Consider the following 18,214-nt stretch of genomic DNA (forward strand, 5'->3'; position numbering starts at 1 on the left):
TCTGGCGTTTTTGAGTCCAAAAGGCATGAATTGGAAATGGAAGAGGCCTATGGGCGTGGTGATTTCTGTTTTCTCAATATCTTCGGGGGCCATTGGAATTTGGTGGTAAGCCCGTTTACAGTTGATGACGGAAAAAACAGATGTGCCCGATAGCGTGCTGGTGAAGTCAGCAATGTTTAGTACAGGGTAGTTGTCCATTATAGTTCTCACATTCAAGCAATGGTAATCCCCGCACATGTGTCAGGTCCCATCTTTATTGGGTGTCATATGAATGGGAGAGGACCAGCAGCTGGCGGACGGTATGATGACACTGGCATTTAAGAGCTCTGTGATTTGCTTTTTGAGATCATAAAGGCACTCGGGGCAAAGTCTGCGGGGTTTACTAGAGATGGGAGGACTGAGTGTGAGGCATGGTCTGTGCATTGTTCAGTTAGTAACCACTTTGATGTTTCTTGATGCAAGGGAGGCAGTTTGTTTACTGCTTGCATTGTGTGATCAGGTGGAGCAGGATTACTGCGTTCAGTGAAAGTCAGCTTTTCCAAAGGAAGCCAAGGTGGCGAAGTGTCCCAGGAGTCAGCGCGACAAGATGGCCGCCGGCCTGAAGCTCATACTCCAGAATCATGAAAGTTCGGTTGGGTTCCTGAATCATTAGTAGGCACAGTGGCTGTGGGTGTGTCCTGTGGCAGCACAGTCTGGGTCAAAACATGTTAATCGTGTTTGGGTGCAAGAGCACTGTCTGTGTATTTCATCGAGTTCACACCGTGGCGTGCAGGAGCAGAGGTTTCACAGTTTGCCAGATCGTCCACTGGGGGCAGGCCAGGCTGAAGTGAGGTGTGGCGCGCATGCGTAGTGGTCAGAGATAACAACTGTGGCGTGAGGATGGCATGGCACCATGGCACTATGGGGCTGTCAGTACATGTGGCAACAGCAGTACATGGGTTTAGTTTACATACATCTGTGTACGACATTGCGGTGACAGCACAGTTGATAGAGGTTATGGATGAGGAGCAGACGGAAGTAGGATTGTCTATACAGTCGATGCACTTACTAACCTGTCCTTGTTGAAGTGTTTTTAATTTCTTGAGAGTGAGGGAGAGCTTGAACTGCTTTTCGCCGATCCTGAGCTCGAAATTTTCGTTGCATAGGTGAGCAACCTGTTCTTGCTCAACAAAGCACTTGTGTGTAATTTCTTGCAGCACAGACTAGGAAAGTCCACTCGAGCTTGCAGTTTGGAGAGAGCATAACAGAGTGGGATGTCAAACCAACACACGGCAGTTTAGTGGAGCTGACGACTTATAGTGATGTGTTGTGGGAACAAATCTTCTCAGATGCTAGAGTTGTGGACAGTAGCGACACATCAGCACTTATGTCAATGAGGAACAGTTGTCCCAAAGACATGTCTTTGAGATATAATCGTCCACAAATGTTACACCTTTCACGAACTGAGTGAAGCACTGGTAGGTGCCTGTCTTGTGTGCAGGAGGTGGCACAGAAACCTACCTGTGACCTGCATTTGGGAAACAGCAAGGGTTTCTGCAGTTCCTTGCTACATCACTGAAATGTGTGTGGAAGTAGCATTAGGGGTAATGTGGATGTGCATCTTGCACAGAGCCCATAGCCAAAGGGAAAGGACGAGGGTCCTTGGCCTGCCGAAGAGTTGACTGCAGGAGGGGGCAAGGCCATCAACGGTGCTGGGGAGTGGTTACCGATTTCCAGATTAGCGCAGCATCCGTGGCGTGCAGGGGGAGGGTGAAGCTGTTGGTGGGAGGCGAGTTCAGCTTGCTGGGTGTGAAGCTCACGTTCTAGTGCAGAATGAGCTCGGTCAGCAGTGCGGATAAGTACATCAGTAGCTTGATCTTCAAGGCAAGAGATGGCAGTTTGGACAGAAAGAGGAAGTTTCTTGATCCAGATTGACAAGAGTGTGTTATCAGGCATGGCCTGGCTGTTAACGAGGAGTCAGAGATGGCGCCACAGTTGTGATGGAGCTGAGTTGCCGAGCTGTTCTTCGTAGATGAGCTGCTGGACCCTCTCGGTCGATGTCTGTGTAACACGTTCCAGTATCGTCCTCTTGACAGAAGTGTATACGTCTTCCTGAGGAGGTGTGGTGAATATATCACGAATCAAGTCAGCATGGTCATGGAGACTGTTCATGAAACAAATATACCGTGAGTGGCCATCAAGCAAATAATACTGAAAGATCTGCTCAACTAAGGCGAACCAGAATTCGGGGTTCTCGATGGAGAACGCAGGCAGTTTCGGTTGTTTTCGAGTGGTGGTAGCCTGGAAGCAGCCTGGGGGTGAAGTGCGGAAGCAGATGTGAGGTCCAAAGCATGGCGGCAGTTGCATTCTTGAGCCTTCACGGCATAGTCAGGGAGCTCGATGGAGTTGTGAACTGGCCCTGCGGTAGAGTGAAGGTGGCACATTGTGGTGGAGGATGATGTACCAAGTCGCGGAAAGCCGATGCGGATGAGGCACTGGTTGTGCCAAAAACGAATGCGGAAGTTTGACAGGAGCCAGTGCGGATGTTACAGGAGAGATATGGAAAATGCACCTGGCTGTGCCGAAAACAGTTGTGGAAGCTTGACTGGAGCTGGCACCGATGCAACAGGTGAGAAATAATTCATGAACTGTGGGCACATGTTAACACGCTGATAGCTCGACAAGAGAGCTGAGCCATAATCACCTGTGTGACAGGAAGGCGGCAGGGGTGTGGGCTGAACTGAAGCACCGTGTGTATAGTGATGCTGAACATGGGGTGAGTGGTACAAAGGTTCATTGTTCATAGTCAATCCACTCGAAATCACATTGGGGTAAGGTGAGAGCTGTGTCACAGAGCACTGGGGCGTAGTAATAGAATGTAGGGTGTCACTAGGCCCACTAGACCACTTGTTGTTCATGTTTCAGGCTGATGTGTCGAAGTCGGAAGACATATTGATATGGGACAGAGGTAGCAGCAAGCATGGTCGGAAGCTGAGGTGAAAGGCCCATGAGCCTGGCAGGGTGTGGCTGTAGTTAATGTGGGGTTGCATGGAGTAGGGCATCGGGAATTGTTGCTGCGGCAGTGGAAAGTTGTCAAATGAAACATTAATGGAGTTCTACATTGGTGCTGCACTGCATAGAGAGCCATAAGTAGTAGTTTGAGGTAGACACATGAGGTTGCGGGAACAAAGGCGTTTGGTAACCAGAGTCAAGCATGTTCAAAAATGGTTCAAATGGCTCTGAGCACTATGGGACTCAACATCTTAGGTCATAAGTCCCCTAGAACTTAGAACTACTTAAACCTAACTAACCTAAGGACATCACACACACCCGTGGCCGAGGCAGGATTCGAACCTGCGACCATAGCAGCCCCGTGGTTCCAGACCGCAGTGCCAGAACCACACGGCCACCACGGCCGGCCATGCATGTTCCTAACCTCACTTGTTGTTACAAGCTTGAAAATATCATATGACACCAGGGGAGCCGTTGAAGAAGAAACACTGTGTTGCAGTCCTGGCGGGTTTACATCACCAGCAACAGCGCATATTTGTCACAAAATCGGGCATTAGGCATGGAGCCAAAGTCATTGTTTGAACACTCTTGTGATAAAACACACGAAAATGACTGGTGGAGTCGTCACAGGCACTGTCGGAAAGCGAAAATGAATAACAAGGAAACTCAGAGTCATGACTGTGGTGGATTCAGGGGGTTTTCTCCAGAGAATTCACCAACATGTTGAGAACTATATTTTATTGCACATCATGGCAGAACATCACATACGGAACTCAACTTTTAACATGGCGTGAAGCAATAAGTCAGAGATGAAATACAATGCAAAGATGGTTAGTTTATGTATTGATATTTCTGGTGACGAGTATATCGGTGCCACACACTGTTTCTATTCTGTCAGAGAATTTCTGAATACATAACAGAATTAATTGAAATAGGTACATATTTTTAATTTGCCTACTATTTTGCTAATATCATTTATTATTGAAACTTATCTTTGACCTGTCCAATTTCAATTGTACAATTTGTGCTGTATGATAAAACTGGACCAATAAAAAATCAAATCAAACACATCAGCACTATTGATTCACACTCACAGCACTGATGTACAGCTTCTTTGTCACTCTGATCTCATCATTCAGAATGAGATTTGAATCTATATCTACATCTACCTTATACTCCACAAGCCATCTAATGGTATGTGGCACAGGGTATTTTCAATACTACTATCTGATCCCTCCAGCCCTGTTCAACTTATGAATAGTGTATGGGAAGAATGATTGTTGGTCTTGTCAGACTCCTCCTGAAAGTGCTGTCCCAAAATTTCAATAGTAAATCTCTCCATGAGGCACAATGCCTCTCCTGTAATGTCTGCCAGTGGCTTGGGTCTAGCAACTCCATAACACTCTCTCGCCAGTTAAATGATCCCGTGACGAAGCACACTGCTCTTTGTCAAATATTCTCTATCTCCTCTATCAATCCTACCTTATAGGGATCCCAGATAGATGAATAACACTCAATAATCAGGTGAACAAGCACCGTATAAGCCACTTCTTTCATGGATGAGTTACATTTTCTTAAGATTCTTCCAATGAATCTCAGTCTGATGCCTGCTTTTCCCACTATCTGTTTTATGTGGCTATTACACTTACAGTCACTCTGGATAGTTACGCCTAGATATTTTACAGCAGACACTGTCTCCAGCTGTTTTTCATCAATAATGTAGCTGTACAGTAGTTGATTCCTTTTCCTATGTATGCACAATATGTTACATTTATTTACATTCAGGGTCAACTGCCAGAGCAGAACAGTCATCAATTCTCCACATGTTATTCTGCAAATTCTTACTACCTTCTGGTGTTGCTACTTTGATATAGACAACTGCGTCATCTGTGAATAGCCTTGAAGAGCATGCAATGCTTTCTACTAGATCATTTATATATATTTTAAACAGCAATGGTCCTGTCACACTTCCCTGTGGTACTTCAGATATTACCTTTACATTTGTCAATTTTGTTCTGTTAGTTAGTTAGTTACTTAGTTAGTTAGTTATATTACTTGTTCCATGGATCATGAACATGATTCTTTCGTAATGACGTGGATCGTGTCAAAGTACAAAAGATTCATTTATCCCAAATAATCATTGTTAGTCTTATATACGGTACAATTGTTAATACTTACTGTATTTCTTTGGCTTATGTCTAAAAATTCATCTATGGAGTAGAAGGAGTTGTCATTCAGGAATTCCCTTAACTTACTTTTGAATGCCGATTGGTTGTCTGTCAGACTTTTGATATTGTTTGGCAATTGACCAAAAATCTTTGTGGCAGTATAATTCTCCCCCTTTTGTGCCAATGTCAAATTCAGTGAACGGTAGTGAAGGTCACCCTGTCTCCTAGTATTGTAGCTGTGGACTGTGCTATTAATTCTGAAGTGATCTGGGTTACTAACAACAAATTTCATTAGGCTGTATATATATTGTGAAGCTACTGGCAATATCCCTAATTCTTTAAATAATTGTCTACAAGACGATCTTGGATGAGCCCCAGACATTATTCTGATAACAAGGTTTTTGTGCAATAAATACCTTCTTTCTTAGTGATGAATTGCCCCAAAAGATGATTCCGTAAGAAAGCAACGAATGAAAATATGCATGGTAAGCTAACTTACTGATGTGCTTGTCTCCAAAATTTGCAATGACACTAATAGCATAGATAGCTGAGCTCAATCGTTTCAGTAGATTGTCAATGTGTGTCTTCCAGTTTAAATTCTGATCAATACAGACACCCAGAAATTTTGAACAATCTGCTTTAGCTAAAGATTTTCCCCCACACTCTATATTTATTTCCGGTGTTATGCCTTTCCCTGTACTGAACTGTATGTACAGTGTTTTTTTTAATGTTCAATGAAAGTCCATTTGCAGAAAACCACCTAATAACTCTTTGAAAAACATTATTTGCATTTTCCTCAGCTGATTCTTGCTTTTTAGGCTTGATTACAATACTTGTGTCATCTGCAAAGAGAACCAAGTTTGCATCTTCATGAATATAATTAGGCAAGTCATTAACATAACAAAACAATAAAGGCCCCAAGACAGAACCCTGTGGTACCCCATCCTTGAAACATCCCCAGTCTGAATAATCTGCTGCCCTTTGTGTACTATGTGGGTTTACTGTTTCAACCTTCTGCATTCTACCAGTTAAATATGAAGTGAACCATCTGTGTACTGAACCATTCATTCCATAGTACTTCAGCTCATCTAAGAGGATTTCATGATCCACACAATCAAAAGCCTTAGAGAGATCACAGAAAATCCCAATTGGTGATGTTCTACTATCCAGAGCATTTAAAATTTGATCAGTGAAAGCGTGTATAGCACTATCTGTTGAAACACCTTTCTGAAAACCGAACTGACATTTTGTTAAAACGTTATTCCCACTAATGTGTAAAGTTACTCTTGAGTACATTACTTTTTCAAACACTTTTGAGAAGGACATCAGAATTGAAATAGGACGATAATTGTTGACGTCTGTCTTGTCACTTTTTTATACAAGGGTTTAAGTATGGCATATTTCAATCTGTCAGGAAATATTCCCTGATTCAATGAGCTATTACATACGTGGCTAAGAACTCGACTTATCAGGTGTGGACAAGATTTTAGTATTCTATTGGAGATACCGTCAGTTCCATGTGAGTTTTCATTCTTAAGTGAATTTATTATTTTCTTAATTTCTGACGGTGAGGTGGGTAGGATTTCAATTTCATTTGTTTGCACCGGGAATGCCTCTTTCATATAGAGTTCTGCCCTATCTGGTGAGCAGCTGTTGCCTATATTTTCCACTACATTTATAAAATGATTATTAAAAATATTTTCAACCTGTGATTTTTCATTTATAAGCTTTTCATTGTGCTTAACTGTAATACTGTTGTCCTGTGACCTTGGTTGCCCTGTTTCCCTTTTAACTATATTCCATATTGTTTTAACTTTGTCATCAGAGGAGCTAATCTCAGACTTGATACACATACTTCTGGATTTTTTTTATAACTTTCCTTAATATATTACAATATTTCTTATAATGGTTGAGCTTTTCTTCATCTCGACTTATTCTAGTGTCTTGGTATAGTTCCCATTTCCGGCTACAAGAAATTTTAATCCCTTTAGTCAGCCATGGTTTTTTATCAAGTTTATTTGAATTATGATTCACTAATTTCTTAGGAAAACTGTTTTCAAATATACCCACAAGTTTATCATGGAATATGTTAAATTTAACATTTGCATCAGGTTCCCGATAAACATCCTCCCAGTCTATCCTTTTGAAGCTTTCCTTAAATTGTTGAATTGTTATATGGTTAATTGGGTGTATTATTTTGTTTGTTTTTTTCACATTACTGTATGGAGCAAAGTCATGAATTGAAAGTAGCTGTGCATCGTGATCAGAAAGCCCGTTCTTAATAGGATAGGTGCTTACTTCTTTTAATTTATCTTGGTCTATGAAAATGTTATCTATCAGGGTGCTACTGTCTTGTACAATACGAGTAGGAAAATCAGTGACTGATGTCAGATTGTAAGAGCAAAGTAATAGTTGAAGGTCGTTCTTCTTGCTTGAGTGTTTAAGAAAATCTATGTTAAAATCTCCACAAATGATAATGTGTTTTCCCTTTTCTGACAGATAACACAGCAAGAGATCTAGGTTTTTAAGAAACATTTGAAAATTTCCAAGTGGCGACCTATACACAGTCACAATTATGAATTTACCACTGTCCAATTTAAGCTCACAAGCGCATACTTCAATGTGCTGTTCTACACAGAATTTTGCGGTTTCTATGTTTTTAAAACTATGTTCCCCCTTAACATAAATGGCAGCTCCTCCTTTCTCCATATTGTCTCTACAAAAATAAGTTGCTAGTTTATACCCATTAATATTTACATTTTCCATTTGTGTAGTTATATGATGTTCAGACAGGCACAGTACATCAACTTCTGTTCTTATTTTTAATATTCTCAAAACAAATTATTAGTTCGTCTATTTTGTTCCTTAATCCCCTGATATATATTAACACAACTGTTTCCTCTACCTTTATTTGAACCATTTATTTTTTTACCTTTAAGAGCTGCCTGTCTGGACATCTTGTTCAACCTAAAAAAGGTGCCCCTATGCCCTTTCGGTTCACAGGGGTTTTGCCTTGAGTGCTAGTGGCCCCCTTTAGACGACCTACAATTAAATCAGCTAATCTATCCTTGCCTAGACTATTTAGGTGCAGGCCATGTCGAGTGTATCCCCATCTCCCAATGCTACCAACAGGCACTTTATAAATGTGTGTCTTTGCACCGTCCAGCAGCTGCTCGCTCAACTCTCTGTTAACTCGCCACACAGAAGGGTTAACTGAAGGCTGATCGTAACGCTGCAATACCTCAACAAAACCCACATTCATACATCCTGTTGCAGCTCCTATTTTATCCGGGTCACTCTTAATATCATAATTCCTATCCTTAGCCAGGCTGTTTCCTGCCCCACCTATTACTATTACCTCATCATTCTTGTCAAAGTCCCTACAGAGTGGTCCTATGTCTTCTATCACCTGGCTAAGCCTAGCACTTGGCTTAAACAAATTCGTGACCTGGTAATCTGCTCCTAATTTCTCCTGCACTAGTTGGCCTACACCCCTCCCATGACTGCTACCTAGCAGCAAGACTTTTCTTTTCCTATTACTAGATTTTCCCGACCTAATGCTGTTACCAATTTTAGTAGTCTGCTGCACCCTACTTTCAACTACTCCTGTTTTTGGCTCCTCCCTTCCTACTTCAGGTAACGAGGAGAATTTATTCATAACTGGAACTTCGACAACATCTACATGGCTGGTCCCTTTTCGTGATTTCCTTGTTACGAATTCCCATTTTCCGCAGTCTTTTTCCCCCTTTAACTTAGCTAATTCAGTTTTTACCGAATCTAGTTCAGCCTGAAGGGCACACATCTTTTCCTCCTGTTGTACGAATCTTTTTTCTATACTACAGAACCTACAGTTCCATGGGAGAGCCAAAAGCATAATCTCGTCAAATTTCCTGCTACATGAGCCCCAATGAAAAACACCCCCACATCCCCCACATAACACACCCAATTCTATCTTCCTACAACAGCTTCCACACTTAGTACTCATGGCAATGTACAGTAATAAAATTTAAACAATGATCTCTTAATACAACAAACTATATTCTTAAATCAGTAAGATAATGAACCTACAATGGATGTAATCTAACGAGCTACGTGAATTTAAACAATCGTTACCTGAAAGTAAACAAACACCAAATGGAAAGTCTATGAACAAATAAGTTTGAATAATCTACAATCAGAAGATAAAAAGTCTTTAATTATTGACCAAAGAAGTATTTAAGATTATAGGCGCAAAGTTAAGTAATAATAAGAGGTCTACACACGTACGAAATTTACGCCTACAAATGTAAACAAACACTGACGAAAACCGGCCGTTTAGTAAAACCTTCTTTACGAGTAAAATACGCTAATATTCGCGAAACCTTCAATACACAGTGTAACACAGACGTTAATTTAACTATCTAAACTATAATTTACACTAAGTTTAATATTATTCTATTACTGAACACCTAACTTTTGCCAGAGAGTGACGTGTTGAGTTCTACCTGCAAGAAAGTCTTAAATTCAACTGCAAATCTGCTCTGATACTCTGTCAGCTCATATTTTTTTCATTAAATCGCAATGCCGGACGGTGTCAAATGGCTTAATGAAATCAAGAAATGTGGCATCAACCTGAGCGCCAGTGTCCACTGTGCTGTAGATCTTGTGGAGGAACAGAGCAAGCTGAGTTTAACAATATATCTGTTTGTGGAATCCATGTTGATTTTTATACAGGAGATGTTCATTTTCCCAAAATGTCATAATTCTTGAGCATAAAACATGTTCCATAATTTTACAACAGAATGACGTCAATGATATAGGTCTATAATTGTGTGATCTGTCTTATGGTCATCCTTAAAAATGGAAATGACCTGCATTTTTTCCAGTTGTTAGGTACCTCTCATTGCTCAAGCGATCTATGATAAATTAGTGCTAGAAGGGGAGCAAGTACTTTCACATAAACTTTATAGAATCTTGTCAGCTAGGTTTATACCACCCTTGAATCTGAGATGAAGTGCTTTTTGTTTATGTAGCACTTTTCTAAAATTGCTATTAAACCATGGTCGATCTTTCCCGTCCCTTAAAACCTTACTTTCAGCATACTTGTCTAGGGCATATTGAATGACGCTTTTGAATTTTTTCCATTTGTTCTCCACATATTCGTCCTCATCATTGAATATTTCAAGCTGACTGCTGAGATATTCTGGAATTTGTATCCTGTCACCCTTGCTGAGCAAATATATCTTTTCACCTTTCTTAGCATTCCTTGTAGTACCTGTCATTATACATGCTGTCACAGCCTTATGATCACTGATACCTTCCTCTGTGATAACTGATTTGGTAAGTTCAGGTCTGTTTGTTGCCAGTAGGTCTAAGACAATACCATCATGGTTTGGCTCTCTAACAATCTGCTCAAGGTAATTTTTGGACAAGACATCCAGAACAATGCTATGTGAATCCCTGTCTCTGTCACCAGTTTTGATGGCATAACAATCCCAATCTATAGCTGACAAGTTGACAACACCCCCTATTACAATGGCATGATCAGAAAAATTACTAATGATATTCTGCAAGTTCTATCTGAAGCACTCTACAACTAAAGATCCTGTCCCACATGGTCTACAAAAGCATCCAATCACCATTTTTGACTGTTCTATGATACTCAATTTCATCCAGATTAATTCATATTCAGAATCCATGGTAACATCACTAGATTTTATTGAATTTTTTACTTCAACTAACACACCACCACCATTGGCAACTAACCTATGCTTACGATGAACATTCCAAGCTGAACTTAGGATTTTGTTGTCATCAACATCTGGTTTCAACCAACTTTCTGTTCCCGGTACTATCTGTGCATTATATCCTTCAGCAAGCAATACTAATTCTGAGACCTTTCCTTGGATGTTCCTTCAGTTTTTTAAAAGCATATTAATCTTTTCTATCTCTGATCTGCGAGGATCAAGATTCTCTGAGGTCACTGTGGCTGATTTAACAGGCAAATTGTCTTTGATTCTAAGTGTGGAGTTCTCTAACCTAAAAAAGCCTCATGTGCATGGCACACATACTCTGCTACCCTAACAGACACTTCCTGAGTGTAGTGCATGCCTGACCTATTAAAGGGACCCCTACAATTCTGCACCCAATTGCGGAGGTCAAGAAATTAACATCTGATACTGCGACAAAGTGATCTGAGCCTCTGGTTTAGACCTTCCACTCTGCTCCAAACCAGAGGACTGCTATCAACCCTTGGTGCAATGTGACAAATAGGTAGCTTAACATGCACCCCGTGTGCATTGCTAGTTCCCTTCACCCAATCAGCCAACCACTGAAAGGAGCCAAGGATGGCCTCTGAACCCAAGCGGCAGGCATCATTCATGCCAACATGTGTCACTACATGCAGCTGGTTGCACCCATTGTGCTCGATAGCTGCCTCAACAGATGTGACCTCCTAGTAGACATACTGTCCACCCCCAGTAGCTGAATGGTCAGGACGACAGACTGTCAATCCTAAGGGCCCGGGTTCAATTCCCAGCTGGGTCGGAGATTTTCTCCACTCAAGTACTGGGTGTTGTGTTGTCCTAATCATTGTCATTTCATCCGGATTGATGCACAAGTCGCTGAAGTGGTGTCAAATCAAAAGACTTGCACCAGGCGTGTGGTCTACCCGATGGGAGGCCCTCGTCACATGACATTGTTATAGTAGACATACTGAATGCACACTGGAATTCTTTCCTGCTTTGCCTGCTATCTCCCTGAGGGGCTCTATCACCCACCTGACATTGGACCTCCCAGTGGCAAGCATAGCCACATTCAGTACTTGTCCAGACTGGGCAGGAAAATCAATTGCTGGCCCAACAGGAGTGACTTCCCGTGCTGGCTCAGAGTTATAATCAACATTGGGTAGCACCTCGTACCTGCTGCTAAGACGTACAGAACCAGCAGCACAGCCACTCCCTCTTTTGTCTTCCGTCCAGTGATGTGCGAACACACCACTATCTGCCACCCACTCTGGAGTGTGGACAGACCAGTCACATGTTGTGTATCAGAAGCCACATTGATGTCTGGGCCACCAGGTGATTCCAGTGGCAGCAAAGGTGTCGCAGGTCTAATCACTGGTGCCTCGATCTTATCACAACTTTGAACATTAGCTTCTCATCATATGATCAAAATGAATTACAAAATGATTTATATAAGATATCTGTATGGTGCAAAAAGTGGCAGTTGACCCTGAATAAAGAAAAATGTGAAGTTATTCACATGAGTACTAAAAGAAATCCATGAAGTTTCGATCACACGTTAAGTCACACAAACCTGAAGGCTGTAAATTCAACTAAATACTTAGGAATTACCATTACAAATAACCTAAATTGGGACAGTCACATAGATAGTGTTGTGGGTAGAGCAAACCAAAGACTACTATTCACTGGCAGAACACTTAAAAGATGCAACAGGTCTACTAAAGAGACTGCTTACACCACGCTTGTGCACCCTATTCTGAAGTGCAGTGTGGGATAGATGGGACTAATGGATGACATCAAAAAAGTTCAAAGAGGGGCAGCTTGTTCAGTATTATCATGAAATAGGGAAGATAGAGCCACAGACAAAAAAAGTGAATTAGAGTGGCAATCATTAAAACAGAGGCATTTTTCATTGCAACAGGATCTTCTCATGAAATTTCAATCACCATCTTTCTCCTTCAGTTGCAAACACATTCTGTTGGCACCCACCAACATAGTGAGAAATGATCATCATGATAAGATAAGAGAAATCAGGGCTCACACAGAAAAATTTAAGTGTTAATTTTTCCCGCACATCATCAGAGTGGAATGGTAGAGAGACAGCTTGAAGCTGGTTCATTGAACCCTCTGCCAGACACTTTACTATGAACAGCAGAGTAATCATGTAGATGTAAATGTGAGATGTAGGAGCTTGTCAACAGTGGCCAATGCAGCTTCCTGCTGTTTACGGAGAGCAGTCAGCTCTCCTTGTGTCCGCTCACTACAAGCACAGCCATGGCCGTATTATACTGTGTATAAAATAGGTATTAGGTCTCAAATGGCGCTGCTAAATTGGAAATGTATACGAAATATACCAAAGGAGAATGAAGTAACAATAAAAGTTGCTGCACAGATTTCTCACTGTACTATGAAACTGCAAGCTATTAAACAGAAATAAATTTCTCTCCTGAAGTTGACGTATTTACAGATACTGGTTATTAGAAATCTTGTTTACTGAAAAGTTACTGCACAAGATAAATATCAAACTAAACTGTATGCTGTCTACTAGCACAAAATTAAAACTTAGTGATGCGACAAAGTTTCTGGTAATGGTAAAATTTACACTAGAAAGCCTCCCTACACAAGGATATTCACAAGCCCTCCATCTTCAGGCCACAAGTAGTCCATCAGGACCATCTTACTGCCATGTCATCCTCAGCTGTGGATGTGGATAGGAAGGGAATGTGGTCACCACACTACTCTCCCAGTTGTTATAATGCTTTTCTTTGACCAGAACCGCTACTGTTTGATTGAGTAGCTCATCAGTTGGCATCATGTGACTGAGTGCACCCTGAAAAATGACAGCAGCACATGGTGGCATTGATAGTCACCCACCCAAGTGCCAGCCATGCCCAACAGTGTTTAACTTTGGTGATCTGATGGGAACCAGTGTATCCACTGTGACAAGGCCATTGCCTAAGGATATTTACAAGACTTATGCAAAAACAAAAACTACAATTTATTTTCTAACCACTAGTCTACACATTAAAATACACATGTATAGTTCACTCCTTTGCAGAAGCACATGAGTGGAAAAAAGACTAAATTAATTTACTGTTTATCAGACAAGTGCTGCTGCTGCTGCAGTGTCACATCCTCTTGGCTTGGTGGCTGACACTACACTGAGTATGGAGCCTGTAGTCAACGGTCACTCACTCAACTCAGTCATATGGCATGTGACATAGTGGTCCAGTGGTGGGAAAATTTACACTAGGATATTCACAAGACTTATGCAAAAACAAAAACTATGGTTAATTTTCTGACTGCTAATCTACACAGTAAAACGCACACATATAGTTCACTTCTTTGCAGAAGCATTTGAAAAAAAAAAACAAAGACTAAATTGATTTATTATTTATCAGATAAGTGCTGCTGCTGTTGCTGTGTGTCCTCTCAGTTCTTCAGTTGTGGCTGAATGGTTGCCAAAGACGTACTAAGCATTGTGAGTCAACTTTTAAGGGACATCATCAACATTAATCTCCCTCATGGAGGCTAAATAATTCCCTTTTGTGGAGATTTCCATCAACTATTAGCTGTCATTAGATGTGCCGATAGAACAGCCATAGTCAAAATTACATAGTCTATTCAAAATATTATATCTTCTATAATTACACACTTGCATTTACTTATTTCTCCATTACTATATTATCTATCAGTGGCTGATCAGGACAGAGTGTGAATTATTTGCATGGGTCAACCAGTTTCAAATTATTACAAAACTTGGTTAGACAGTTCCCAAAAACATTTGCTCCACTTCAACTTGAATATAAAACACATCTTTTATATTTCATGGTTTTGAAGATATTTACCCTAAACCTAATATGCAAAATTACCTGGGCTGTTTTAGTATTCAAAAGTGAAATTGGACAAAAAATAAAAATACATACTGTATTACCCCTCTACATATCCATCACATTTCATCAAGACTGTTTATTTACACCAGGAAATATTCCCTTGTCACTATATAATATTCAATTCTTCTGAATTTTGTTGAAAATCAAAGCCAGTCAAGACATATATTTTTTACAAATACTTAGCAAATGCATTTAGCAAACTAGACATATGTCCTAGAAACAATGCTACAGGAGATTTTACAACAGTGTAATGTAATATCACTTAAACAGTATATGTAATTACAAGATAGAAAATCATTCTGGCTGGCTATTTCTATTGTTAGCTCAAATAGGACATGCAGATGCAAAAGTCTTCTCTGCAGTGTAGTCTTTCTTTAATATTGTGCATAGCGACAGCATTTAGCTGCAGTGGGAAAAAAATGTCAAGAATTTTTATAGCCACTAGGTCATAATGTCTCACTTAACATGAATCAAGGATCTCTCTCCCTTTATCACTATTACTATTACTATTATTATTATTATTATCATCATCATCATTATACAAATGTCTTTCAGAAATGCAAGATAATGTACACTATTTAATTATAAGATGCCTTTTTAACATATTTATAATATATTGTTAATATTGCTTTGCTGTGCAAACTACTTCAAAACAACTTTTTATTTGTCTCCAATTCTAGCCTGAAAATATCTGTTTCAAATTTGTGATTTACATTCCTCCAGTACTTTTGTTGTGCAAGTGAAGAAGAAAATGTTACTTAAAATCGAGAGACTGCAGACATGTATTAGTATTTCACATCTGTAATTATATTGTAACTTACCTCATGCATCAATCTTGTAACTAAAACAATTGTTATTTCCCTTTTGGAATCCTCATCATATGAATCAAATGGACTTGACACCTTAAGGTTCATGTCAAACACTTTGTTAAGGCTACATAGAAGATGAGGACTTTTAAAACCCAATTTTTGCCTAATTTTTTCTTCTTTATCCTTAATAGATGTATTCTCTTTGAAGTCAAGTGCAAATGCAAAAATTTTTCTGATGGTCTGATAGGGAATCTGCAAGTAATTTTACAATGATAATGTAATTCAACATTAAAATAATGTAGCCTTGGAATTTCAGAAATATCTTTGTTTGGTGTGATACTAATGATAAGTAAAGATAATATCATAATTCTCATGGGCCATAATTAGTATTCATCTAGAAAGAGCTTTTACTTAACTATGATTATTATTCTGGTTCTCAATGTAAAATCATACTGATTTTTTAATTAACCATGCATGAGTGTCTCAAAACATAAAAAAAACTTTTCAGAGACTGTCAGCCACTGTCGCCTAAAAATGATGTTAATACCTAAAAATATGTTACTTTGTTAAATAATTTAAGTTTTCAACAAATTCTGTAACTGTTAATGGTCACTGAAAAACCTTTTTATATTCTGGTTCTCACACAACTAATTATTACTGATGTAATACATACTCCCTGTTGTACATTATGGTATGGCTGAGATGTTTTCTAAACAATTACTTACAATATTAATGTAATATTTATTGTGAATGTACAGTTTTATCAATGAATAATATGCACTTGCCTTTTCGAACATATATGTAAAGATAATTACACAAAAAAAACTAGTTTGGTGATACCATGTCCTGGTGTAAGTGTTTCAGTTGGATGCCACTTTGTTGACTTGTGATTGCCCATCCAAGTATTAGCCACTACCAGTGTTGCTTGAATTTTATGATCAGGTGGGAACCAGTGTTACTGATATGGAAAGATCTTTGGCTATAGATAATTACAGATTGTTCTATCCATTTTGCATACAGCTTCTGTTAAAAATGCATTACCTGCATATCTTGTCTATTGAAGGTTCAAAAGAAGCACATATCTAATTAACCTCAAAACTAGTATACACAAGTACTGTGCTCATATATAAATTCTCTGATGGAGTTAGAGATGTATTTCCAGATGGACTACTACTAATTAAACAGATGAAGTAGTCAACTGTAGACAAGCATGTAGTGGACACAGATAACTACTCAACTCAGATTGAGTCCTTCTCTAGTCTTTTCCAGTTTTTCATACACACACACACACACACACACACACACACACACACAAGAACCACTTGCAAATGAAGGATTTGTTGTAGGGACAGGTAGTAGATGAGTCTGATTCACTTTGGAAGAGGCAGATAAAACTGGAAAAAAGAATCCAGGGACCCAGAGCAAAAGGAGGATAGAATAAAGACACCTCCCATACCCTTCTCTTACATCACTGCCAAAATGTAGTTAACAAATATAATTATTAAATTCACTATTTAAAAAGAATAATTTTTGTATACAGTAAATGTGAATTTCTGAATTGTATAAAAATCACTGCATTTTATGCTATGTTTGTGCAAGTTGGTGTATCTTGCACAGTTCTACTCTGGAGTTAGCTTGTGTAAATTTTAAAATTTATTTATATGGCGAAACATAATCATTTGTAATAAAAGCCAGTTAACAATAAACCTAACAGAATCTGCAAAACAATTAATTTATGTAAAAAAAAAACTATAATAATCAGTTGCAACATACAAACATCAAAATGAATACATGTTTAGTGTGGAGACAAATAATACTTAAGTTAATGTAATGGTGTGAACTGTAGCTGTGCTTGGACCCATAGACAGTGCACCAGGACTGAACATTGGGTGCTGCCAGTCGAAGCCCCTGCCAGTTCAGCAACTCAACAAAAGTCACCACTTTTGCATCATCAAACTTCCATGTGTCAATGGCCTGGGAGTGGAGCAGCCTACAGAGAGCTTCAGTGGTTTGATCAAGAGCAGCAGGACAACAGCTGATATCAAACATTGCCTATGTTCCAGAACATTTCCATGTGACTCACAAAGGCAGTAACTTCCACAAAATTAGCCAGGAGCAGTGGCATTTTAATTCTCCCAAATTATCTGCCATCATCAAAAAGCTGTTCAGCAATGTGACATCCAGCCTGTGTTGGAAAGTGCTGCGCTGATCACATACACCACTGCCAGGCCTTGAACCCCTGTCCACTGCCTGAGCCTCTGTGCTTTAGGGCACCTCAGCATTCTCTTGCTTTCATGGAACTGTGATGTGGTGGATCCAACAATTGCTGCCTCTGTCAGGGTATCCACAGAGGAGTTTCCCATCCTGCACTACAAGAGTGAAGGACAGCCTGATATATTCACAGCTAAGCTGACATAATGGTCTATTCATATTAAGGCAGGATAAAGTGAGACTCCCCTACACAGCAGATGCCACTGTGGGAAAAGCATACATAGCACTTCCACCTGCATGATCATGCTAGAGCTGATATACCCAGAGAAGCTGTTGCAGTGTATTCACCTTGCTCACCATCAACATCAACAACTTCACAATCCAATGATTGTAAACAAACAGCAATAAAGAGTTCTTTT

General features: G+C 39.8%; 1 pseudogene; it reads right to left on the minus strand.

The window, feature by feature from the left end:
- Window positions 1-13,720: 13,720 nt before the first annotated feature.
- On the minus strand, window positions 13,721-13,838 carry LOC126274573 (5S ribosomal RNA; annotated as a pseudogene).
- Between the last annotated feature and the right edge of the window lie 4,376 nt (window positions 13,839-18,214).

Source organism: Schistocerca gregaria, chromosome 5 (assembly GCF_023897955.1).
Source record: "Schistocerca gregaria isolate iqSchGreg1 chromosome 5, iqSchGreg1.2, whole genome shotgun sequence".
In the NCBI taxonomy this organism is placed as follows: domain Eukaryota; kingdom Metazoa; phylum Arthropoda; class Insecta; order Orthoptera; family Acrididae; genus Schistocerca; species Schistocerca gregaria.